Genomic DNA, 27,924 nt, shown 5'->3' with positions numbered 1-27,924 from the left:
ATAACAACACTTAACACACAGTCAATGGGTGTATTCCCAGTCAATCAGGCCAATTAGTAAGTAAGTAAGTAACTTTATTTTTCTATCCCCCCACCATCCCCTTGCAGGGACTCGGGGCTGCTAACATGGGACAGAGGCCCGAAAACAGTAAACAAGTACAACAATTAAAAACATATTACAATGAATAAAACACAGTAAAATCGACATTATGCAAACAGTAAATTACATTAACCATAAAAGCCCATTAAAAACATAAAGTGAATAAAAATAAAATGAAATAAAATAAAATGAACCACCAGGTTTTTGGAGGGGCCAAATTGAACTAAAGTACCATAGCATAGCTGTAAAGTGCTTTGGGGCAGAGGACAAAGTGCAACCATTTCTTGACCGTTGGGTAGGGATAGACATCCAATTAGTCCAGCAGCCCCCTAAAAGCAGCTCCAGGGGACTGCTTTGTAGTCAACTAGATAGTTCTTGGTAGCCCTCTCACTGCTACCTAGTCCTTCTCAACACCAGCTGTTGTAACAGTCCCAGAGTGACCAGTATCCACCCAGAGATAATATTCTACAAATACATGTAACAGATTAAAATTGAAGTCCACCCAGGCCTTATGGACTCAGCTTTATAGCTACACTCCCCCTTGGAAGTCCTGAGTCACACCCAACTTTAAAGGGCCTGGGGCTGCAGTCTGCTCACAAGGAGTCCCAAAGCCAGCAACAGAAGAGCTGATTGGAGATGTTCAGGCCTCTTCTCCAGCAGCTACAGCAGACTTCTCAACCCTGTGTCCAGAGAGGAGTAACCAAAATGGTAAAAAATCTAGAAGCCAAGCTCTGTGAATAGCAGCTTATGGTATGTTTAGCTTGGAGAAATTAAGGCTGAGAGGGGACATAATAGCCATGTTTAAATTCCAGTATCTAAAAAAATCAGAATTACTAGTGCACATAACTAGCACTAACCAGATTGAATTACTGAGAAACCGTAGAAACATTTGCTTTATTTTGTATATTCCCTTCAGCCAGATCTCAAATGACTCAATTGGAAGTAAATGGGAATCCCACTGTCAGCGAGGTAGTGAATCTGCTCTGGGTTGTATCCTGAACTTTGAAGGAGCTTCCCAAGGTGCAGAAGCTGTTTTGGAGAGACAGTAAAGCACCTTGAATTAAGTTCATAATAACACCCAAAATGGATCCACTTTTGCTTTAACATCAGAGTCACTGGACTCTGTACAGTGTCCAATAATAGACTTGGAATTATGAGTAACTAATGACGGAACAGCCTTGGACTATGATTTTTGGATGATGTTATTTTAATATTGAATGTAATGCCTTAGATGTTTAATATGTATTAATTTTAAATTTAATTGATTTTAAGTCTCTGTATGTATTTTAAGGCATCTAATGGTTGCCATATGTAAGCCGCCTTGAGTCCCCTTCAGGGTAGAGAAAAGCCTGGGGTAGAAATAAGGTAATTTCTTTGAGATAGAAATAAGATAAATAAATAAATACATAAATAAATAATATTTGAAGGGATGTCACATTGAGGAGGGAACAAGTTTGTTTTCTGCTGCTCTGGTGGGTACGTCATGGAGCAATGTATTCAAATTTCAGGAAAAGAAATCCCACCTATGCATTAGGAAGAACTTCCTAATAGTAAGAGAAGTTCAGCAATGGAATATGCTGCTTAGGAGTGTGGTGGCGTCTCCTTCTTTGAAGGTTTTTAAGCAGAGGCTGGGTGGCCATCTGTCGGGAGTGCCTTATTGTATTTTCCTGCATGGTGGGGGGTTTCACTGCTGTGCTCTTTGTTGTCTCTTCCAACTTTATGATTCTGTAAAATGTGAACTATTAAAATACTTAATAGTGAGTGGCAACATTAAGTGCTCCTTTCCCCCCACTCTATGCCAACTACTCTTTTTAGAAGTAGGGCAGCTTAACACATTTCCTACCCTGTAAAAATGGTACCTTCCTCTTCAATACACAGAAACTGACTGGACTGGCAATTCACCCTGCAGGCTGAGCGCTTGAGGTTACTTCATGATGTGCAGGACCATACAAAGGTTCCTTTGTGATGGTATGGAGACCATATAAATGTTCGTATAATATTCTGTCTTCCCAGACAGATAAGACCATGAGGCTCAGGAGTAACTGGGGGAGAATTGCACCACTGCCCTTTGGCTTCTATCATCTCAGAAAGCTTTATCTCCTTGCATAATGGAAGACAGCAAGTCCTGACAACAAGACATGAACATTAATTCTTGAAACGTTGATGAACTTAAGTATTAGGTGAAAATGATGTTAGGCAGAGCTTGGAAATAATACATTGCAAATATCACATTGTCCAGTGTAGTTTAAGAAATAATGTTAACAGTAATGAATATTTGGTGAGAGCTTAGAATGGATAGTGCAAGGAGTTAATCTTGTCAAGTAATATTCCAAAATTCAGGAATTAGTTGAACCCCTGCATGGAAAGCCTGCAAGTCACATTTTTTGCTTCTCAGAGGAAGACAAAGGGAGAGGCAAATTCCCTTTGAACAACTATGGAGAAGGAAATATCGTGGCAGGTTTGCCCTGGAATCTTCACAAGTCAGAACAACATGAAGCTGTGCAAAAACAGCATCCTAAACTTTGATGTTGTGTTTCACATTGTTTACAGAACAAAAAAAAAAGGAAAAAAAGAAGAATGTGGAACACAGTTTTTTGTTGTTTTTTTTTCGTGTCAGGAGCAACCGGAGTTGCTTCTGGAGTGAGAGAATTGGCCGAACACAGTAACATAAGTAATCACAAGTGTGATGCAAGCTCAGGCACGAACAATCCAGTGCATTATAAACTATGTGGAAATAACTCCAGAATGTTTAATAGCTACTTTCTGTGACATATAGAATCATGATCATGCTGGTAGAAATCTGAACCAGTCACTCCACACAGTTACAGTAGAGTCTCACTTATCCAAGCTAAACGGGCCGGCAGAAGCTTGGATAAGCGAATATCTTGGATAATAAGGAGGGATTAAGGAAAAGCCTATTAAACATCAAATTAGGTTATGATTTTACAAATTAAGCACCAAAACATCATGTTATATAACAAATTTGACAGAAAATGTAGTTCAATACGCAGTAATGTAATGTTCTAATTACTGTACTTCCGAATTGAGCACCAAAATATCACAATATATTGAAAACATTGACTACAAAAATGGCTTGGATAATCCAGAAGCTTGGATAAGTGAGGCTTGGATAAGTGAGACTCTACTGTATATCCTAAAAGTGAATTGTGTGTACACAACTCTGCCACTTTACTGCTTAAACTATGTGAAGTTGGTTTTATTTATTGGTGACATTATTTGTTTAGGAAGGAAACTTGTGGACTGCCTTTGGGGTTTGCCAGCTCCAGAAGAAATGTGCGTGCTCCAATATCTGCCCAGGGAGGCTTACACAGAAATAACGAAAGAGGATAAAACAATAATTAACACCATTGATCAAAATCAGTATGTGAGAAATTTTTAATGCAAAAAACTAAAACCCTGAAATTGAAAAGAGCAAGGACTCTAAAGTAAGACCTATGAAGTTCAGTGAGCATTCTATCCGAGTAGGTGTATATATGTGTACAATTGAGGGCTGTGTTTATAATGCAGGATTATTGCACTTTAATATCATTGAGCTGTTATGCCTCAATGCTATGGAATCATGGGAGTGGAGAAGACAAACCACAGACCACTTATTTCAATGCAGTCTGAGCCCTGCCACATGCACAATGGAGGAGCTGCTTATAACAACTCCAGAGGCACTCCAAGTGGCCAGCTCCTAGTCAAAGGACATTTAGTATAATGCCAAGTTTTTAACTTTGTGTTATTAAATGCATTACAATTGTACTCTCGGTTCACTTCTGATACAATAAATAATATGGGAGTGGTAGTTTCATAAGAACTTTAGTCTTCTGTACCTCACTAAATTACAGATCTCAGGAATTTATAGCCTTGAACCATGAGAATTAAAATAGTGCCAAACAGTATTAATTCTACAGTGAAGATGCACACTAAGATTTGACGCACCTGATAGTGAAGATTTCAAAAGCTCTGACCCCACATGTGATTACTTAGGTAATCTATAAGTTTGTCATATTGAGTGGAGATTCTCAGCTGGAAGTGAGATCCCTGAAAAATTACTGGCAGCTGCAAATTGCACGTTTCACCAAAGGGAACATATGTGAATAGATTCCCTCTTCACATGTTATAAGGAATATGCATAAAGCAATTATTTGAACATCTGCATTTTGACACGGGTTTTAGGCAGCTGTGCAACTGTGCCTGCATGATGTCCCTGAACAGAAGAGAGAATTGCCAATCTATCAGTGCTGTTTGCTAAGTAATTCCACCTGCCATTGACTAATGGAAGAAAGAAAAAGCATTCAATATTATAGAGCCCTGTGCTCAAGAAGCCGCACAAACCAATCTTAAAATTTTTAGTGCTTTTAAAAAGTGGAGTTTGTTGTAGACACCATTAATTGATCACTGTTCTGGTTTTCTAGTGTGTTAAAATAGCTTTCAGACATTTGTAACGGGAAAAATACCGCTGTAGATGTTTCTAAAACATCTCTGGAAAATTAGGGGAGAAATTACATGAAACCAAAGCATAATGTGAAATATCCAAAATAAATTTTGAAGATTAATCCTTATGCAATGAGAAGTGGTCTTTTTGTTTTCCATCTTTTCCTTGTCCAAAAGTTTTTATGTTCTTGTTGCTTCATGTGAACAAAGTGTCTCCTGAATCCCATGCCTTGAATTTAATTGCTAATCCCAGCGAGTCCACAGGATTTATATAAAGTTAATCCATCATTCTGCATTTGAGTCCAGTGGGTATACTAGTAATTGAGTGGCAATCAGATTTAGGCATATGAATTTGTACATTTTTTAGCATTTGTGGAGTCAAATACAAATCTTGTGATCTTTGCCCAGTTCATGAACATTTTGCACATTTGGGTTGAAGCTGACCCAAGAATGCTTATTCAAGAACTCAACTCAGTCCTTTAAAGGACAGAAACAGCAGGGAAGGGTTCATTTTATGGCTGTAATAAGACACAGTCTCAGTAGACAAACATTTCAATCTGGCATTGTAGAGATTAGGAAAGGGACAGGATACAGCCAACCAGTTCAAGCCAGGGTATGGCAGCACGATTCTTAGAGATTCCCCCACCCTGCTTTATGCATATTGGGCTGATGCATGACAACATTTCTCAGCTTAATTTAGGGCTAATATTTCAGTAGAAGAGCTTTGCCCATTGAACTGTGCCAGGTAATTGAGCATGTATAATCTCTTGCAAACAAGCATAGCAAACTGGGACATTGCTCTTTGCCATATGTATTAAATTGATTGTCTGTGAAAAAGACTCACAAGACAAAAAGAGCCATCTCTTTGGCCTTAATGGCATTTTGATGACCATAAATAAGAGCACATTGTTTTGTCTCAGGGCACTTCCAAACAGGACTTAAACCCATGCAGTAACAGGTTTAAGAAACCTGCTTCACGATGGGTTTGAGTCCCTACGTCCTCCCCAAAAATGCAGGCTTTTCCAGTGTGTGTGTGTGATTCCATGCCCTCCAGGTAACCATCAGGAGTGCAGGAGCTCACCCCCTCCCCCCAAAAAAGGTCTTAAAATAAAAGAAAACTTACCGGGTTGCCATGCCGCTCCTCCAGCAGGCCTCCTGGTGCATAGAAATGATGTGCCAGGAGGTGGGGGAGCGATTTTCCTCCTCACCCCCACCTCCTGGCACATCATTTCTATGTGCTATGAGGCCTGCCAGAAGAGCAGCATGGCAACCTGGTAAGCTTTCTTTAATTTAAGGGGTTGGGGGGGTTGGGGACGGGGTTGGGTGCCCTTCTTTGTTCTCCAGGCTCATGGAGCTGAAGAACCGAGATGAGGTCCCCACAGGCCTTATACTCAATTAGACCTGGGTCTTTCAGGAAGGTCTAGGTCTAATGGGGTAGCCAATTAGTTCAGGACAAAGCAGGTAAACCCTGAATTAATTCTCTTTTACTGGAGGCATTGTTTGGATGCATCCAAGTAAAGTCCGACAGAGCCCGCATTTTGGGCCCTGTCTGGAGTAACCTTCAGAGGCACGGGAAAGCTGAGAGCTGGTAGACCTCCATGAAGATAATTCCTTCTCCTGTTGAGCCAATTCTGCTTGGCCACCTTAGCCCTTTCTTCCTGCTAGTTTTATTTTGAGGCCATCAGTTAATCTGCATAAACAGGTATCTGGATACAGTTTTTAAGTACTGCTTGTTCCTTCCTAATGCCACTTTGAAAAAGAAGTAACTTGACTAGGGAGGAGGGGGATCACTGTGTACTGTGTTGAAATGAAAGCAACAGACTGTCAGAATATTGCATGATATATATGGATTTCGGAGCTGGAAAGTGTTCTGGTTGCAAGATGTTTTTTTTTTCTCCTTCAGACAACTTTGTATTAATACATATTTCATTTTCTAAATGAGTATATAAATATCTAGGGCATCAATATGTAACCTTTTACCTTATACTGTGGGGTTATTATTTCCCCAGGATTTTGCAGAAACAAATTAGGAGCTCTCTACTGCATTGGGATGTATATCCGGGTATCTTTTTCTATTCCATCTACCCATCTTCTATTCCTCACACACATTAGGATATACAGTGGGGGGGGGGGGGATATTTAGTCAGATACCAATTGTACAAGTTCTCCCATTTAAAAAGATGAGAGAGTCCTGTAATTGACATCATAGGTAGATCTCAACTATGAGAGACAACATGAGAAAACACATCCAGAAATTCACATTGTCTGATTTTTCATGAATTTATTTGCAAATTATGGTGGAAAATAAGTATTTGGTCACCTACAAACAAGCAAGATTTCTGGGTCTCACAGACCTGTGACTTCTTCTTTAAGAGGCTCCTCTGTCCTCCACTCATTACCTGTAGTAATGGCACCTATTTGTTATCAGTATGAAAGACACCTGTCCACAACCTCAAGCAGTCACACTCCAAACTCCACTATGGTGATGACCAAAGAGCTGTCGAAGGACACCAGAAACAAAATGGTAGCCCTGTACCAGACTGGGAAGACTGAATCTGCAATAGGCAAGCAGCTTGGTTTGAAGAAATCCACTGTGGGAGCAATAATTAGAAAATGGAAGAGATACAAGACCACTGATAATCTCCCTCGATCTGGGGCTCCACGCAAGATCTCACCCCATGGGGTCAAAATGATCACAAGAATGGTGAGCAAAAATCCCAGAACCATATGGGGGGACTTAGTGAATGACCTGCAGAGAGCTGGGACCAACGTAATAAAGGCTACCATCAGTAACACACTACTATGCCGCCAGGGACCCAGATCCCGCAGAGCCAGGTGTGTCCCCCTGCTTAAGCCAGTATATGTCTGGCGCCGACTGAAGTTTGATAGAGAGCATTTGGATGATTCAGAAGAAAATTGGGAGAATGTCATATGGTCAGATGAAAGCAAAGTAGAACTGTTTGGCAGAAACACAACTCGTCGTGTTTGGAGGAGAAAGAATGCTGAGTTGCATCCAAAGAGCACTGTGAAGCATGGGGGTGGCAACATCATGCTTTGGGGCTGTTTCTCTGCAAAGAGACCAGGGTGACTGATCCATATACATGAAAGAATGAATGGGGCCATGTATCGTGAGATTTGGAGTGCAAACCTCCCTCCATCAGCAAGGTCACAGAAAATGAAACGTGGCTGGGTCTTTCAGCATGACAATGACCCCAGGCACAACACCAGGGCAATGGAGTGGCTTTGTAAGAAGCATTTCAAGGTCCTGGAGTGGCCTAGCCAGTCTCTAGACCTCAACCCTATAGAAAACCTTTGGAGGGAGTTGAAAGCCCATGTTGCCCAGTGACAGCCCCAAAACATCACTGCTCTTCAGAAGATCTGCATGGAGGAATGGGCCAACATACCAGCAACAGTGTGTGCCAACCTTGTGAGGACTTACAGAAAATGTTTGACCTCTGTCATTGCCAATAAAGGATATATAACAAAGTATTGAGATTAACTTTGGTTATGGACCAGATACTTATTTTCCACCATAATTTGCAAATAAATTCGTGAAAAATCAGTGTGATTTTCTGGATGTGTTTTCTCATGTTGTCTCTCATAATTGATGTCTACCTATGATGTCAATTACAGGCTTCTCTCATCTTTTTAAGTGGGAGAACTTGTACAATTGGTATCTGACTAAATACCCCCCCCCCCCCCCACTGTATAGAGAATCATAATCCAATACTTAAACCGCATCTATCTGTCTAGTCTAATCTATTCTATCTGAGAGCCAGTGTGACAAATTAGTTTGAGTATTGGACTATGACAATAGAGACCAGAATTTGAATCCCTGTATGGCCATGAAAATCCATTGGGTGACCCTGGGCAAGTTACATGCACTCAGCCCACAAAACACTGTGATAGTTCATGTTAAGATAGCCATAGGTTGGAAACAATTTGAAGGCATACAACAACAACAACAACAACAACAACAACAACAACAACAACAACAACAACAAAGACATATAAGCAAATCTCCCCTCTCATATTGGGTACACTTGGGAAATTAGCAACATGGAATAAATTCCCTATGCCAAATTATTACTGGAAAGAAGGAGTCAAAATGCTTTTTTCCTGCAAAACGTATTCCCCAAATTAAAATAAGTGGTCACAACTTATGTGCCGTCGCGCCTGGGGCTGTAAACTCTTAGTGAAAGAGGCATGGACGTGACATCTTTCCCCAGGGGATTGCTTCTTGCCCTCCTTTAGGGAAACTGGAACTCCCAAGGACCAAAACACTGTAGTTAACTCAAAAACTGGGTTTATTCTTCACAAAGGGGGTAAAAGAAAATATACATTACAGTCTTTGATTGTTTAAGTCCATGAAGCTTGTCCAGATCCCTCTTTCTCTGGCTGTGAATGCCGGAGCAAACTCAGCCTCAGTCCAATGACCTATATCTGAAGACAAGAGTCTTCCTCTGTTGCCAAAGGACTGATGTGAAGGCGCTTGAGACTCCTCAACGTTGTTCAGGTTGGCCCTGAACATGAAGTGTGAGTCCCAAGGGTAAGAACCTCAGAATTGGTGCTGAGAGGTAACTTTTGAAGGGCTTTTTGAGCCAAGCCTCTCTTTCACGTCCATCCGATAGAGAACTTGCTGATGGAATGAAAAGGAGGAAACACAGTCCTACTCCAGGAAGAGGTGGAGCCAAACAGTTTTGCTGAGTGAGCAATATAACAGGTACAAACAACATTGATTGACAGATATAAATAACCAATCCAACTACATTTACAGGGTAAGGGCAAAATCAGGCATGATACAACAATTCAAATCTTGAAACTTATAGTTCCAACATATAGATGGCGCCACTAGCGCCGTCACAACTTATTGTCAAGATTTGCAAAATTACCTGGCATATTAAAATGGTAAATGGCTGAGTCACTCAGGCCTAGTCACATGGTAAAATGCTGTGACACCATAACTAAGCAAGTGGCTAGATGATGGTGATGATGGACAGATGATGGTGATCCATATGAGGTATATAGAGATAGAGAAAGTGTATATTTTGTATAGCTGTAAATATTTTCTGTAACTTTTGAAGATAAAGCCTTCCTGCATTTGGAAATAACAACTGTGTTTAGTGTCTGTGTTGTTTCTGCAGTACAACTCCTACACTGCACAGAAGGGTGCTTGGATCCTGGCAGGATTTCTGCATGGAGAAACTTTCCAGCCCTTTGCTAAGGTCTTAGAAATACCTGACAATATTGTGATCTATGTTGCAAAACTTTACACATACAAATCTATGCAGCAGCTAATATGATACAGAATCCTCTTAGTGAATTGAGAGGAGGTGAATCAGCGCACTAGCAGGAGTGTCCTGATATGCAGGATAGTTCCGCCTCCCTCTTTCCCTCTTTGTAATTTGTAAACCCACCATCCTGCATCATTTCAGTATAAATCTTCTGGTTACTTCAGGCCTAGGTGGGATTTCCTCTCCTTTATTACAGTTGTCTGCCCTACATTGTCATGGAGAACTTGACAATTGGCTAAATATGACCTCATTGGGAGGTATTGGAGGGAGGTGTGAATTTGGTAAGCACCTCTGGGCATGTATCTGATGAAGAATGAAAATCTGTAATTGTTCCTGAGTATCATGCAATCAGGAGGTGGGGAAAGTACTGTCTTTGGGGCTGGTCTCTGTGTTTTTGCTCTCTCCAGGGGACATGTGATTTGAGGATAGACACCGTGTGATCAGCCTTCAAGTTTCATAGCTGTCTTAGGAGCAACTTGAAGTTTTCCTGGGTTCCTTTCTGAGCCTATGGTATTTTGACTCGGGGAAGTTTGTGAAACCTACTCGGTGAAACCTACTGCTCCCACACCAAGGTTACATTTTACTTATAACTAATTTTTTTAAAAATAGGTGACAATTAATAAAATTGTCTTTCTTTTATCCTATATCTTGTGTCTAGTGTCATTATTTCTTCAGTTGGTCGATAATTGTTATTTATAGGGACCACACTTAAAAGAAAACTATATTTGGGAGACTTTCATTAATGCTCTTCTCTCTTGTTATCATTTATCACAGTTAAACCAATACTAATTCTATCCTTTGTCACACTTTTTCTCTTTCACCCTTTTTAGATGGCCCCTCTAAAATATTTCAGATAAAGATAACAGTGTCATTCAGTAATGCCAATGTAATAGATTATGCATGCTTTTTGAGTAATTATATGTCATTATTATGAAAAGAAGTCTTAGTTCACTGTTTGAAAATGGAAATGATGTGTATCAGGATTCTCAGACTTTCTCCCCTCAAGGCTTCTTTGAGAGAGCTGAGAATTTACTTACACTAATGAGTACCATGGTTTTGTTGTCCTCATGTTAGGTACAAAGATTGCTCTGGTCTGGAGGTAAGCCTCATCATTTAAGATAGGATTTTCAGATCCAGAGGACTTTTTATTTCATGTTGTTTTCCCCCATTTTCTAAAAGCTTCTCAGAGTAATTTTGCCCATCTCACTTGCCTTCCACGGTGAACTTGTAACTTTTGCACTCCCAGTTTCTTTCATCCCTCTTTTCTGTGAGAGGCAGTGGATCTGCAGTAACTCAGGGGACCAAATGCAAATGCAAAAGGATTAGTCTAGTGAATGGTCTTCAGCCTACAGGTTGAGAAATGCTGATATGTGTGAAATATACGTTTTGTGCAAAGGGGCTCCCTTCCCCGACTTTCCTGACCTAATGATTTCTGAGTTGTCAAGCAGTTTTCTCAACATGGCACTGTATAACTAAAATGAGCCTCAGGAGAAAGGAAAAACTCTAGGCAGCGAGAAAGTGAGCTAAGGAGCAAGTGCTCTTCCCATGGGCACCTATAATTGACATGGAGGCAGCTGAGCCTGCACAAAAGGAAAAGGCCGTTTGAGCAACTGTGGCTATTCTTTAGAGCTGTAGGAAGGAAAGTTATGGCCAGAAAGCTACTGAAAAAGAATAGCATTGGGAAATACGAAGAAACATTGAGTAATGTTACAGAAATATAAGATCCAGCTTTACTCCAAAAGCCTATCTAGGTCAGCTTTCCATTTCCCATGGTAGCTGCTTTAAATGACTATATAATTTAAAAATTGGACAATAGCATTATTTCACAATTGGTCCTCACGAATGTAATTTAGAGGCATGCTATATTTTATTTTGAAGTAGAATAAAATAATACTGATAGCTTGCTACACAATCATAGAATTAGAGTTGTGTTTTTGAAAGTGTTGCAAAATATTTGCCAGAGCTTTACAAAATTACGTTTTGGACTACAACTCCTTAAACCTTCCAGCCAGCATGGACAGTGGCCATCTTGTTTGAGAGACCTGGGCAACTATAGTTGCAAAAGTAATCTTATGTACGTTCTGATATTTGTAAACTGGTAATGAAAATCCAACTTTCATGGATGATGACTCAATGTCCACCTTCTTCCTTTGGTCAGAATGTTCATTTGCTGTTTGTATAACCCAAAATGAGCAATGTTGAGCCCACACTTAATTTAATCCCATTAATTTAACTCTATTTGGGACTACCAAAAACATCCAAGATATGGTTTCAATGGACAGCTTGTCATTCTAATATAGCATTCTACAGATCTTTTGAACTTTGTAATTGGAAATTGTGGTTTTGCTTCTACTTTTTTTCAAATCCAATTAAGAGGGTGAAAGCACTACATTCATTTTTCAGTCCTAACAACTGGTGATTTTGGGCTTCATGACTCATATTTATGAATCTACATAGGACTGCATCCAACATTGTCCATAGACACTAGAAGTTGTGTTGGCATCGCACTAATTGGAAGTTGTGATATTGCTCTTGGCATACTTCACAGCTACTTTCCAACCAGAACAGTGTTGCATTGGGTCTACTGCTGTTATGTATACTGAAATTGGCAGAGAAGACAGCGTGAAAGGATAACTTGTTTACGTTCCTCTTAAAAGTGTTTCAGCTACTATATAGATAAGTACTGCAATGCAAATCTCTCATTCCAAATCATTGTGGAATCTTCAGAGAAATAACCTTGTTAGTCTGTTTCTGAATAAAAAGAAGGAATCTTTGATACCAGTTAATTCAGCATAATGTGGACTACAGTATACTTATTCAGAAGGAGAGGGTGAAGAGTAGCCTTAGTAGACACATACTTATACAAGTGCAAGAATGTGAACCACATGAACGGTACATAAATAACTTTGTCTTTAAAGTACATGAAGATATACTGGGGACAAAAGGAAGAAAATAAACAGATAATGAATTTTCATGGAGAAGGATATTTATGCGTACATAGCTTTAATGGAAATAATTACATGTGTGTGATACACTAGAAGTTATTGTCCCTGTTTAAGGCTTTGAGGATAGACCTCATTTGTGATAATACCCCAATTCATCTATCTTTCTTTCCAGCCTTCCTTTGTAATGGCTTTGTTCCATAACAGACATCTCTATAGTATCCTTGAAGAATAATGTATTCTGTCACTGGTTTAGTGTATTGCTATTTTTAATGTCAGGTTTTTTTTTGCCATTTGTTCTCTTGCATCAAGAGTACGAGTGATGTGGGTTTTCCAGAAATAATCTGAATGTTATCTGATTTAACGTGTTTAGTTAAATGGCATATTAAACACATTCAAAGCTTTATATGGTCATTTTCGCAGAAACCATTACATGGTGTTTATAATTTTAAAAATGCTCATGAATTCATGAATGTAGTTTCTCTCTCATGGATCCAAATACCGGTAGATGCCGTTTTCATCAAAGGGCTTGATTCTAGACAATTGTTTTGGTGGTTTGTTTTGGGTGTGTAGCAATCATGGAATATTGATATAACATGGTGTGTATATGTACATTGTTTAGTTGTACAGAGGTGTAAAAAAGTGAGACCACAGTGCAGAGTGTTCTAGACTCACGTTGATGTTAGGGTGAACTTTTGTTGGACTTTTGTTGAACCTTTGTTGGAAATTCTGAAGGAAATTGTATCTCTCATGGAGCATTGAGTGCATATGGTTTGAAAAAAGAGTCCATGGATGACCTAGAACATCCATGAATATGTTTTCCTCCTGTGGTTCCACATGAGTGCCCACAGCAGTGCCACTAATCTTAAGATGGATATTATTAACAAACGTGAAGTGATAATGAATGAGTACACACCGGTTGGTGATTGGGTGTTCAGTTGTTCTGTCAGAAGCAATGGCTTCTAACCTGTCTTTGTGTGGGATGTTAATGGAAAATCCCTCTATGTTGGCTAAGATGAAGGCTTTGGACACTTTGAATTTTTCCTCAAAAAATTGTATCTCTCATGTAACTTGGAGCACTGAGTGCATATGGTCTGAAAAATGAATCCATATATTCATATAGTAATGGTGCCAGTTCCTAAGATAATGGGCCTCTAGATATTTACTGGTTTGTGTATTTTGGATACTAGATAGTGATGGAGCTGATTCATAATATAATGGGCCTCTAGGTATTTTACTGGTTTGTGTATTTTGGATACTAGATAGAAGGCATGTGCCCAAGGCTCCTGGCATCTACCTACATGGATTTAGTTGGGCACAACTATTGGAAACATTTTATTTGGTTTTTTATTTCATCTGTAAATAAGGACCTGAAAATGTGGTTTTGGAGCTTTATCACATGAGGCGGACAAACTAGAATTGCAGCTATACCATCAACTTTGGTGATGGTCCCTGTCACATAACACTGTATGTATTCCATGACTGATTTGCTTCTGTTGCATGATTCTCTTATCTCTATCTATCGGTGGCTAAAACTTGTCAATAGCTCTCCCTCCCACTATGTTCTCACTACCTACCATAATGTGATGGGTTCCTTCCATTTCTGTGTCGGAATGCCCGATGGGTGGGCTGGATGCTCCTCTCCCAACTCTACCCTTGATACTCTCCAGGTCATTGCTTTGGATTTCTTTTATTTATATCTTTTCTAAAATTCTAAAAGTGTGCAATAACAACAATAAATGGACTGTAGGGCACATTAGGAAGAGAATGGTGCAGGGAAATGGGGTTGCGAAGGTGTATGAAAGACTGATTGTGGCACCATGGATTTATGAACTAGTACAATTGCACTACTGAAGAGGTGCAATATCGAACATATTTAGTATACATCTATTATCTATACTAATGTGACTGTTACAGCACAGTGTGTTGGTATGATAAAGTCCCTAGCCTGCTGTATAATTTATACATGATGATAATGATATATCATCTATTTTCTCTCTAATTAAGAAAAGGTTTCAACCATAGTCCAAATGGTGACAAGATGAGTTTGCTTCAGGGATGCTGGATAAAACATAAATATAAGTAGTAAGCAAATCTGATCTAATGCTTCATTAAATAATCAGAATGCTGCTGCACCAGATGTCACAATTTAATAATTTCTTATGACATAAGTTGCTGGAAAAACATCACAGTATTTCATGGAGTTGATGGTGCCTTGTTCCCTATAGCTCACAACACTTTTACATTTTTTACACTGACGAAACAGCCTTTATTGATCCTCCAGACAGTCTAAAACTTGTTAATGAGAAGGCCAAGCTAGGTATGAACATAATTAACATGAATGCAATTCATGAATATGGAGCATTTGGTTTATCCTTTTCTAGTTAAACAGAAATATTTAATTACCTCTACCAGAAGGCTCTAAGAGAAGCAGTTCACCTTTTAGAAGGGCTAACTTAGTCACACACACACACACACACCTGTGATAGACCAATGGTCCATTATTTGGCTTTGTATAAGGCAACTTCCTATATTTCTAACTTTCAAAGTGACTCCAATTTATGTTCAATGGCTTTCATAGCCAGAATCACTGGGGTGTTGTGTGGTTTCCAAACTGTATGGCCGTGTTCTAGCAGCATTTTCTCCTGACATTTCTCTTACATCTGTGGCTGGCGTCTTCAGAGGATTTCACTTCCATTGTTTGTCTGAACTAAATCATCTAACTGAATAAATGGGAAGTTGAAAAATTAACACTAACTACTTCATCACACGGGCTTTCTTACCCGTCTTAGGACACTTCCAGCAGAGTTTGGGGACAAAGCCCACTGGATCCTATCAAACGATGCACAGCTACTTCCTGTGGGGCTCCATTTCCGAACTATGCTGGAAGTGTCTTATGATGGAGCAAGGAGAACATGGGAGGCTTCCCGAATTCATGTTGCCAGCAACGGGGTCAGCATGGGGGTAAGCCAGACAGTGACGTTTTCCCCCGTGTGATGGGGAAGGCGTCACTGTGGGTGATGTGCGGTGACGGATTTCCCCCTCTGCCCCATGGATTTGTCTCAATGCTTGGTGAATCCCTCCACTATCAACCATGTATAGGCACTTAATGTGATGAGATCCTTAATGATAAGTTCATTGATGCCATTGTTTTGATTGGGTTGGGATTAACAACTGAATTTAGGCTTTAAGTATTTCCATCAGTCAGCTGTTTGGTAAAATAGTGTGGACTGATGAGTCTAAAATATAAGATTCAGATGGAGCTAAAGCTCTTTAAAGAAAACTTACTGAGTCATTAGTTTTATTCTTTGAGCTTTACTAAGTAGTACAAAACTCCTAATAATGTGCATTGTTCTGTTCTTTAGCTCCTATCATGATACTTATATTACACAAATAAAACTTGTCTTTGTTCATAACACAATTTGTTCCCATTAAGACTAATTCCTTTTAATTATATATTGTTGACATAATAGGATTTATGCTTGCTGTCTGCATATGATCATATGTCTTCCTTTCAGACTGCAAGATACAAACTATTGTCAGCAGCAGCTTTACAGACAAAGGAAAGAAAGATAATTTGGCTCTCCATACTGTTCTATATCATGATGCTTCCATCTTGAACAACATACTTATTTAATGTAAGACAGATATTTCTACCTTCCATGCTAAATCACATTACATTAAAACTTAAATTCTATTTATTTGGACTTCGTCATATGCAATAAAACCAGTGTTTCTACACATTTAGGAAATGACAACCGATGGAGTCTATCACATGATGCAAGCTTGTACAGTGGGTTCAGGTAATTTGCCATTTCTAAAGTGTATATTCCCCCCTGTGCTTCCTATGTTGAATGGCAATTGACTTATTTTTCAATTCCCCATGTAGAGATGTGTAAAAACATCCAATTTACCATGTGATGGGAATTCCCCTTTATGTACTTGTAAACATAATGATGATATCATTATAGAGGAAGGTGCCGAGATGGGCAGTATTGATTCCTTTCTTCCACCATTACTATTTTGGGACCGAGGAGGAAGGAACGGTAATTTATATCTCTTTTTAAACATAAATTAAATGGACTTACCTTTTGAATTGAGCACTATCTATACTTATAAAGAGAAAATGTAATATCCAAAAAATGGGGGAGGAGACAGTGGGAGGAGAAAATGGTCTCCCATATGATGGGGAAGTAAATGGATAATTAGAAAAGCAAGCGGAAATAGGGAAACCATGTGTTGAGATAGGAAAATCAACCACTTAATATTAAAATGGGGCCTTGTGAATCTTAAGGGAACAACAGGAATCCCAAGTGCTTTATTTATCCCATGGGATTTTTTGTGTGTGTGTCAGGAGCAACCGGAGTTGCTTCTGGAGTGAGAGAATTGGCCATCTGCAAGGACATTGCCCAGGGGACGCCCGGATGTTTTGATGTTTTACCATCCTTGTGGGAGGTTTCTCTCATGTCCCCGCATGGAGCTGGAGCTGATAGAGGGAACTCATCCACGCTCTCCCCGGGTGGGATTTGAACCTGGCAGCCTTCAGGTCAGCAACCCAACCTTCAAGTCACAAGGCCATGGGATGAAGTCCTTTGTAGCAGATCTCAGAACTGATTACAAATGAGCTTTTTAATAATTCCTTTTCTCAATAGCTAAGAAGCAGATACATTATTTATTTATCATCTTCTCTTCTAGCTTATACTACTACAATGTTTTAGTTACATTTATAAGTATATTGGTGTATGGTTTCATTTCAGATGGCTGAGGAGCAATATCTCATGGTTCATATGCCATGTCTCATGATGATAAAGTAACTAATTTAGTTATGGTTGAGAACCATATTATTACGGTCTTACCATTTATGTGTTTTAAATGAAATTTTTATCTTGTATTGTTGTTTATATTGATATATTGTATTATTGTTTTATCTTTTTATATTGTGATTTATTGTGTTGCTTATATTTTGTTCTTATGTTGTTTGGGCCAATGCCCCATGTAAGCCGCCCCGAGTCCCCGTGGGGAGATGGTGGCGGGATATAAATAAAGTTTTATTTATTATTTATTTAACCAGGAGAGCAGATCGTTTCTTTTAAGACTTTTCAGATGTAACAGTAATAAATGGCTTTTGAATCTTTGGGTTACTCCTGCAAAAATTGGTTCTAATAAATAATGTTCCAGAAACGTAATTAATGACTAGTGTTCACGGAAAAACATTTGTAAGGGTCTCGAGTACTTATATTATTGAAGCTCAGGCTTGCTCTCTGCCACAGAATGTTCACAATCGTTAGAGAGAATTCTTGGACTAATCATTAGTGTGTTTTGTGCAGTTCGTCAGGGTTTCTTTTGGAATTAGTACAAATTCTTTGACATACAGCATGATCTAGCTGGTTGAGCATTAGACTATGACTCTGGAGACCAGGGTTCAAATCTCAATTTAGCCATAAAAACCATTAGCAGACTTTTAGGGAAATCACACTCTCACAGTCTCAGAGGAGGGCAATAACCTTTCTAAAAAAACTTGATAAGAAAATAACTTTTGAGTTGTCATAAAGTTGACTTGAAGGCTTACAACAACAACAACTTTCAACTCTTCGAGAGAAAATTGTAACTATTAGAGATTTGTTTAGAAACGTAATGTCTAAATGAAACCTACAGTACACCATAGAGTATTGGGTTGCATTCAAAAGGCTTTATAGTTACTGTTATTTTGTGCCTTCAGATCAATTCCTATCCATGGGTACCCTATCACAGGGGTTTCTTGGCAAAATTTATTCGGGGGAGATTTACCATTGTCTTCTTCTCAGTATGCTTCTACACTGCCAAATAATGCAGTGTAGAGTCACATTAGTCTGCGTAAATCCATACAATGCGGCTGCACACCAGTTTAAAGGTCCTGCTTCAGAATTCAAATCTTTCAGTGTTTTGGGGAACTGGGAACAGCTATCCAGGATCCCTATGCAGGATCTTGAATTGTTGCCCCACGGCCATTGTGTGCTCACCAAGTTTAGACAGCCCAGGGAGGTGGGATGGTTGTCCTCCTTGCTCCCAGAAATTATCTCCAAAAAAGACTTACGTGATCTGGTGGCTCTACATTTCCTGGTTCCCTGCTGTTTTTTCATACTGGTTTGGAGCTGCAGTGTAGAACCATCCTAAGACTGAGAGTGTGACTTGTCCAAGGTCACCTAGAATGTTTACATAGTTGAATTGGAATTTGCATCCTGGTCTCCCGAGCCCTAGTTCAACACTCAAAAACATTCTGGAAGGTATTATTGTGATTCTTTATTATCACAAAATAATCATAATAATGCTCCCAGCGAGATACAGGTGTGCTGGGAACATATAATGTCTCAGGTTACTTACCTTGATGGATAGCAACTTGCCCCTTTCATCCCAGATGCAGAGGTTCTTCCAGCTACATATCAGATAAGTAAATAAATACTGTGTTAGTTTAAGCATAATTATCAATAAAATAAATAGTCTGCAGACGATGGCCATCTGGTTAACATATTTCATGTTTGGAACAACTGATAAATTGAACAAGGTAGCCAAGGATCTAGTGGGAAGCTAAAAGCACCAGGGACAAAATAGCTGGTTTATTACAAGGTGTGCTTCTAAGGCGTGTGTGTGAGAGAGCTCTTTATAGTGATTTTCATCTTCAAGTGGAAATAATAAAAAACTACATTCATGTTTGTGACACTTTCAGCAACAACAGGATTGTACATAAAGAAATTAAGCCAAACTCGGGGACTGTCTATAAAAATAAAATGAATGAAGCCATAGATCCTGAGGCTGGAAATAAACATTAATCTTCTCCACGAACCTTGGTAATATCAAGTGACATGTAGTGGATCTTGAATAGGCTCTCTGTCATTTTATAAAGATAGACGCTTTAGTCAAATAACTAAGATTATACATATATACATACTTTGATGGGAGTAAGACTATAATCAAAATCAGTGAGAAGAAGTTCATAAGAATGTTGTGTTAAATATTCAGTAAGGGAATACACAATTCTGAAATATGAGCAATGTGATAAAGGGCTTAATTAAAACTGTAATGCTAAAGGAAGGTAGAAGAGGAGAAGAGAGTGCCATCATCCCAAAGCTCCTGATATGTCAGCTTGCCAGCATAGCAGAAGTGACTGCGAAATGGATGCTTGGCACGTTCTTTCCCTCTTCAGTTTTTTTCTGCCACTCGACAAAATAGGCTACATTTCTTCTCATGCCAGGGGTGCGATCAAGGGATAAGAGGGCTGAAAATATGAGGAATTACAATTGAAAAGGAGTCAATGTGTTTTTTGTTTTCTGCTCGATTGGCACAAAAGTCACAGAAAATGCAATTGCACAAGGGTGGATGATGGATACGAAGGATAGAATGGCAGAAGGAGGAGGATTGAACGTATGGAATTTTACAAACAATTTCACTTCCCACAAACTCCGGCAAAATGTTCCTGGGACAGAGAACAACCAAGACCATTGAATTCTGGATCAGCACTGAAAAACAGCAATTAATATCCTATACACCAAAAGGCATGGACTGGATAGACCCAATAAAGGTATTATTAATAGAAGTTAAACTTTAACTCACAATGCTATATTTACCCCATCCATCCTCACCCCTATGCATTTTTTTTTTGCACAGGCAAGTTTTAAAAAGAAAGTTATTCTTTTGTTTTGTTGCTGTTGGCTCTGAGTCCAAACTGCAAATGAAACTAATCTGCACATGAATCCAAACTGCAATCCTTAATAAGGGACACTGAAAGTTATGAGACTTGTTACATTTGGAACCATGGAAATCTGCAGCAATAAATAAATATGTGTATATTGGTATCATCTCACAAAAATAGCACTTCTCTATATGTCTATGCTGAACTCACCATTTATCTGTCCATTCCTTATGTTCTCCTTGTGCACTGTCTGTACTCTTGGCCTAATCCATGCTATAATTAAGATACGCTATACAAATCCACATAGGACGTTAAGTCCAGTTGTGTCTGACTCTGGGGGTTGGTGCTCATCTCCATTTCTAAGCCAAAGAGCCGCCGTTGTCTGCAGACACCTCCAAGGTCATGTGGCCGGCATGACTACATGGAGCGTCGTTACCTTCCCACCAGAGCTGTACCTCTACTCAGATTTGCATGTTTTTTGAACTGCTAGGTTGGCAGAAGCTGGGGCTAACAGTGGGCGCTCATTCCGCTTCCCGGATTCAAACCTGCAACCTTTTGGTCCGCAAGCTCAGCAGCTCAGCGCTTTAACACACTACACCACTGGGGTCCCTTTTCCTTTTACCTATTTGCAAAGTTACCAAAACTGGGCCACAGTTTTGGATGACTCGATACAATATAGTAGTTCTGCATCTAGAATTACACTATTTACCATCCATCAGACTTCCCACAGAGGAACTGAAGCCCCCCATCAATATTGTGTGTTGGTGTGTCAAAATCATTGAAGTGTTTGACTGTGTCCTCTCTGAGGTCTGCTGCGATTTTGTCAGCTGATGTAATAATTTCCAATCTAGCTGCAGAGACATAGCCAGATATTTCTACAATCCCAGCTATTCTCCACTAGACACAAAATGGTGGCAATGAGCTATGGTAGATCCAGGGAGGATTTTGGTCACTGCAGACAGAGAAAATAATACAAGCCTCCCCATTGACCAACCCCCCCCCCCCAACACATATATGGAGATAAGCTTAAGGTATACTTTTGTCCTGTCTAACAAAGTTGTATTGTTTTCTCTTGTTACTCTCTAATGTGTATTTAATGAATTCTGGATATGACATTTCTTTACTTGATTATTTATATATTTAAGACAAAGGAAATGATACTTGTTCAGGCCTAGGTGGTAGGTCTAAGTGTTTGTAAAATGCACATTATTTTGTATACTATTTATATTGAATGTAGTTGATGCAAGTATAAAAAATAATTTTTTAAAAAAGGTACACTTTTGTGTGCCATTAATAGGATTCTACTGGTGTATGTGTGTGTGTGTGTGTGTGTGTGTGTGTGTGTATCTATCTATCTATCTATCTATCTATCTATCTATCTATCTATCTATCCGTATTTGCCTGTAAAAATACATATGTATAGAATACACATTTATGAAGCCAGTTTTAAGCAGAATTATATATGACAGTTCGACAATATATGTATATGGCACTGATCAACAACACTTGTCTTCAGGGAACTTGTTGGATTTGGTCCATTTTGCATGGAATGGAATGTGAAACAAGCCTTAAGATTTAAGGATGCTACTATTGAAAGTTTTGTTTTGTTGTTGAAATTGACAAAGAGTCATCAGCAACAGCTCATCAGCTTCTCAACCTGTGGGTTTTTGGCCCACAACTTCCAGAAACCCCAGTCAGTTTACCAGCTGTTAGCGTTTCTGGGAGTTGAAGGCCAAAACATCTGGGGATTCACATGTTGAGAACCACTGTGCTAGATCAATATTCTAGAGCAGTGGTTCTCAACCTGGGGTTCCCAGATGGGGGCCTTCAACTCCCAGAAATCCTAACAGCTGGTAAACTGGCTGGGATTTCTGGGAGTTGTAGGTCAAAAACATATGGGGATCCCAAGTTGAGAACCACTGTTCTAGAGGCTATATTTTATGGAGGCAATTTTTTAGCCTCTGGGTTACATCCGAGGTGGCTTCTTTGGTCATTTGCTGATGTAGACTTTTATTTTATGAAGGCATTCCACAAACTGAGCAGTGGGTCTATTATTATGCCTTGAAGCAGCTCTGACATGTGTATGTGCAACAGTAGAGTTTGTGAGCTGCAGAGAACACTACCCACTTAGCAATCTGTGCTTCCATTACTGAATGGTAGCACAAAAGAGGAACAAACTTGAGGAAAAGCTCGCATAGTGACAAACTTGAAATCTCACTGTGGTTTATTTTTGTGTGCATGTGTGTGTGTAAGCGCACATACATTTGTATGAGAAACAAAATAAGGCTTGTGCTCAACATAAGAGAGATGAAGAACTTGGAAAAGAATTCTTCAAACACACCATGTATTTTGGTACATTATACATTTTAAGGAGCTTTTAAAATTTCCCACTTCCTATTCTTCCTGCTCAATTTAGGAAACTATTCCCATATAACAGATTCAGAAAATTGTATTGAATAAACCACATCAGCTCTGTTTTCTGATACAGAACATATGCCATTCAGTAGTCATCTGCTCGCTCACAGAAAATCATATTTAATAATCTAGAGCTGATGTGGTCTATTCAATGCAATTTTCTGAATCAGCACCCCAAATAACGCCAGGAACAGTCCTAAAAATGAAGACAGCAAGGTGCCCCTATTTCCAGGCGCCACATGGAACGGCTCCGCTCAGGGGGAGGGAGGGAGGGAGGAGGAGAAGCAGCAGTCAGGAGACTTATTGTCAGGCCTTTTGTGGATAGTCAGCCTCTCCCCACCCATTATCCCCATTGCCTCACCACTATAAAAAGGGTTTTGCAAGACCAGTTGCTCTCATTGTAACGGTGTAGTAACAGTGAGGCTGTGGACCATATTTTACTTCTTGGGGACCACTAATGGTCCATGGACCACAGGTTGGATACCACTGAAATAAATGAACAGTTGAAACATAGTTACAACACTAATTAAAAACCAAAAACATAAAGAATCCAAACTAAAAGGCAGTGAATAAAATTAACCTGCAGAGTCAAATGCTTATTGGCCATGCTGGTATGGGATTCTTGATATAATAGTACAAAAAGTTACTTGTACAGGTCCTGATATTGAGGCATCTGTGTAAAACTTAAGTACATTCTTTCATTAGCTTTTACCATACAATGTTGGGAGTGACAGAAGGGCCCACAGCTGGGAAGTATCCAATTAAAAATAATGAAGTTATCTTTATTTATTTTGCAATGATGAAGAGGGACCAAGCCTATAGTACAAGCCTATAGATTTAAGCAGCACACTACAATTATAAAGGTAACAAATTGTGAACTGCCACAACCACCTCTGGGTATTCCTTGCCTAATAAAATCCTATGAAATTCAGAGGATTGCTATAAATCAACAGGCAATACACACATACACAGAGTTGTTCCCTAAAACAGTGACTACATAGGGTTTATATGAATCCATCACACATTCATAATTCGACATTATCTTAGTGAATTCTGGCCATTGCTGGATTAGGTCTGTAGTGACCTAATTGAAAAGAACATGTCTAAAGATCTTTTGAGCTCTTGGAAATAGTTTCATAGTTCTTTGAAGCACAGCTTTCCTCTTTGAATGAAGTCATAATGCTACAGTACCATAGGATCAAGGAGACATTCGACCGTGGAGTCTTAAAGTGGCAACATAAAGGCTTTCCTTGTTCTATGAGTGATAATGGAATTCTGCACACACTGTGCCCTTTACCATCCCATTTTAAAAAGGTCATCACCAGCCAATTCAGTTATCTTAACCAGATATTTTGGATACCTATCTTAACTGCTTCAGAACAGAAATCATTTCTAGAGAGGGCAGGAAAGGAAGGCTTCCGGACCAAATGTAGTTAAGGTGAGATTTATAGAGGAAAGCGATTTGGTTGCCTAGAGGACAGGCATTTCGAAGACAAGGACTGTAACTGATTTAGAAAAGAGATAATGAGATATAACAGTAATCATATTGATAGCTTTAGATTCTATTCAGCCCCAAGGTACTGCCTGGATTATGCCACATGCTTATTGGAATTCTGCCAGCCATTAAATGCAGGTGGTTTAAAAGAACAAGGATGTTCTAAATGAGAAGTAATGATGGGAAATGAAGAGACCACACCTGCCAGTGAAATAGCAGGTCATGACATCTCAAATAACAAGATGAAGGAGTCCTGTACAATTCAGAAGCATTTTGAAAGGTGCAGAAGTGGCAGAAGTACATTTGCTGACATGTCTTCTTTGCACCTTTGCAACAATGTAGCCCTGTCTTTGTGTATCTAAAAGTAAGGCTCATTCTGCCTTGGTCAGACCACATCTGGAATACTGTGTCCAATTCTGGGCACTGTAATTGAAGGGAGATATTGACAAGCTGAGGAGGGCGACTAAAATGATTAAGAGTCTGGAGAACAAGCCCTATGAGGAGTGGCTGAAAGAGCTGGGCATGTTTAGCCTGCAGACAGGCATGTAGCCGGTGGGGGGGAGGGCTTGAGGGGCTTCAGCCCCCCCCCCCAAAATTCTCAGAGTGGTCCGCGAGAAGACCTTACATTTATTATTTAAACTGTTGTGTTTATTCATATCATGATTTGATCACCATGCTCAATATATCCCATATGCATGGGGGTATTGGGGTAATGATACAAAAGGTTTGCTAGGGTAGATCCTTCCTCACCCAGACTCAGCCCCCCCCCCCCCGAAGCAAAATCCCAGCACCCCCCGAAGCAAAATCCTGGCTACGGGCCTGCCTGCAAAAGAGAAGGCTGAGAGGAGACATGATGGCCATTTATAAATATGTGAGGGGAAGTCATAGGGAGGAGGGAGCAAGCTTGTTTACTGCTGCCCAGAAGACTAGGACGCAGAACAAAGGCTTCAAAGTACAGGAAAGGAGATTCCACCTGAACATTAAGAAGAACTTTCTCAGTTCTGTTCAGCCCTGTAACTCTCTGCCCCGGAGTGTGATGGAGGCTCCTTCTTTGGAAGCTTTTAAGCAGAGACTGGATGGACATCTGTTGGGGGTGCTTTGAATGCAATTTTCCTGCTTCTTGACAGGGGGTTGGACTGGATTGCCCATGAGGTCTCTTCAAACTCTGTGATTCTATGCTTGTGCTTGATGGCACCTTTTGCTATGAGTCTTCAAGTCACTTCTGGTTTATGGAGACCTGAAGGCAAACCTATCAAGAAATTTTCTTGGCAAAAAAATTCAGAGAGAGATTGCCTTTGCTTTTCTTTGAGGCTAGGATTGTGTGACTTCCCAAATGCTACCCCACAGATTTCCATAGTTGAGTGGGGATTCAGATCCTGGTCTCCAGCTTCATAGTTGAACAATGAAAATACTACAACACATTGAAGCTCTCCATATGCAGCACTTACTTCCAGGTAAATGTGTAGATGATTGCATCCTTAAAGGGAAAGAATTGCCACATAATTTCTTGAGTTTCATCCCTCTTATGTTTTTCTCCAATTATTTCCAGAAACTTTAGTAATTGTATCTTGAGAGAGACATTGTAGGAAAACGAGGTGAGAACTGGCTAAAAGCCACCTCAAGATTTGGTGTGCTAGAGCCAAGTGTAATGGAAGCACTATCCAGCTCAATGCTTGAGGAGCAAGTCAATACATGATTAGCAGTGCAAGACTGGAAATGCTTAGGACAAAAGTAATTTATTACAAGTTATTCTGACCAGCAACACCATCTTTAAAACAGACACAAAAGACCAGAGAAGTAATATAAGGGGAAAAAAAAGAGAGCCGTGAATGAGCAAATTATCCATGGACAATTTTCTTAACAACATCAACAAAAACTAAGTAATTGAACAAAGCTTTGCTTGATTTTCAATGAAGGAAGGAAGTTGTTCAGGGAAATTTATTATCTTCTTACCATTCATTCCACTGCAGACATGTTCCTGCTCCTCAAAGTATTTTTTTTAAAAACTTGCCTTGGCTGTGTGTCTACTGAGAAAGCATATGAATGAGGCACCAGACTTCCATTAGCCTAGAGTGAGATGTTCTCCCATTTGTTATTGCCACTTTTCTAAAGACAGTTAATAGGAGAAGAAAGGATTTAAACTTGAATTTAGCTTTGGATGGATGAAGCAGAAGTGTTTTGGAGGACTGGAATGATACCAGTGCTTTAATTTCTCCAGACCCTGAAACAAAACACACAACCCCAGTTTTTTAAAGAAACACACACAGAGAAGATTAAAATGATCTATCTGCTTGAGTGTTATAGACACTGAAGGACTCTGATTTCCTGTGAGGGATAGATGGATGACCTCCATAGGATCTCTAATCAAGCAGCGCATCACTATCAAGAATTAGGGCATTTATATATGGTAGCTCCTCCAGCAAGAAAAGTCCAAAATAAACAATCTCTCAGAGTAGAAACACTTCATACTTTAAGAATTGTTGCTAACATTATTAAATGTTCTGTCAAACCCCTGGGTACTCCTGTCCAATGGTTCTCAACCTTTTCTTATTCAGGTGGTTTAAGCATCAATTCCTGACCATTAACCATGCTGGCTGAGGATTCTGAGAGTTGAAGTTCAAAATGGCCTTATCTGGCCACAAATTCTAGAGTTATAAAGACTAGTGTCAGCAGGACTTTGTATTGCTTAAGAGCCAAAGAGAGGCAGATAGTCCAGTGGTTTTGTATTTTGGACAACAGATCTGAAGATTGCCAACAACTCTTGGTTCCTTGCCTAGATTTCTGTACTGCTATGGCCATTTCGTTCCTGTCATAAAAAGAGCTGTATTGTTTGTTTCTCTGCCGTAGTTTTCTTACTTACTTTACTTAGGCGATCCCTCGTAGCCCAAGGATGATGGCCCTCCAAGTGTAGTGTCTTGGTGGTAGATGCATAGGTGGCTGTGGAGATATATTTTTGACTTGCATGTTCTTCCGCACTGAAGACATTGGTTTCCAGGTGGAAGGTGGTCCCGGTCAGGGTTGGCTTGATACGCCTTCTTCTTGGCACGTTTCTCCCTTAAGCCCATCTTTAAATCTGTTTTCTTGTCCACCAACATTATGTTTCCTGTTCTTGAGTTGGAAGTATAGCAACTGCTTTGGGAGACAATGATAGGGCAATTGGACAATGTGGCAAATCCAGTGGAGTTGAAGGTGTAGGAGCATCACTTCAATGCTGGTGGTCTTTGCTTCTTCCAGCATGCTGACATTTGTCTGCCTGTCTTCCCAAGAGATTTGCAGGATTTTTTGGAGGCAACACCAAGTTATCTTACACATATTGTATTTAAAGAAAAATGGGGTTTAAAGTAAATGATAAATTAAATGAATTAGGTTGGGCACTTTTTATCTTTCTCAGTGAGGATATAGTGAGATGATAATACATGTGGTGAAGCAGTAAAGCCAAAAGGATCATGTTCTCTAGGAAAAAGTCTGGTCAAGAATGAGGAGTTGTTTGCTTATACCTTAAAGACTGTGGGTCCAAAAGTTTGAGTTTCCAAATCTTAGGGCTCTTCCACACAGTCATATAACCCAGAATAT

At 39.6% G+C, this 27,924-nt stretch overlaps 1 long non-coding RNA gene across 1 annotated transcript; it reads right to left on the bottom strand.

Moving 5' to 3' along the window:
- LOC103278243 (uncharacterized) lies at positions 1-26,517 on the bottom strand. The gene is made up of 3 exons (XR_505905.3): positions 26,305-26,517; positions 19,136-19,187; positions 1-779 (listed from the first exon to the last, which is right to left on the bottom strand). It is a non-coding gene; the product is annotated as an uncharacterized LOC103278243 (long non-coding RNA).
- Between the last annotated feature and the right edge of the window lie 1,407 nt (positions 26,518-27,924).

The sequence above is a fragment of the Anolis carolinensis genome, chromosome 3 (assembly GCF_035594765.1).
Source record: "Anolis carolinensis isolate JA03-04 chromosome 3, rAnoCar3.1.pri, whole genome shotgun sequence".
NCBI classification, from domain to species: Eukaryota; Metazoa; Chordata; class Lepidosauria; order Squamata; family Dactyloidae; genus Anolis; species Anolis carolinensis.
Note: the sequence above shows the minus strand (reverse complement) of the source record. Positions and strands in the feature narration are given on the sequence as shown.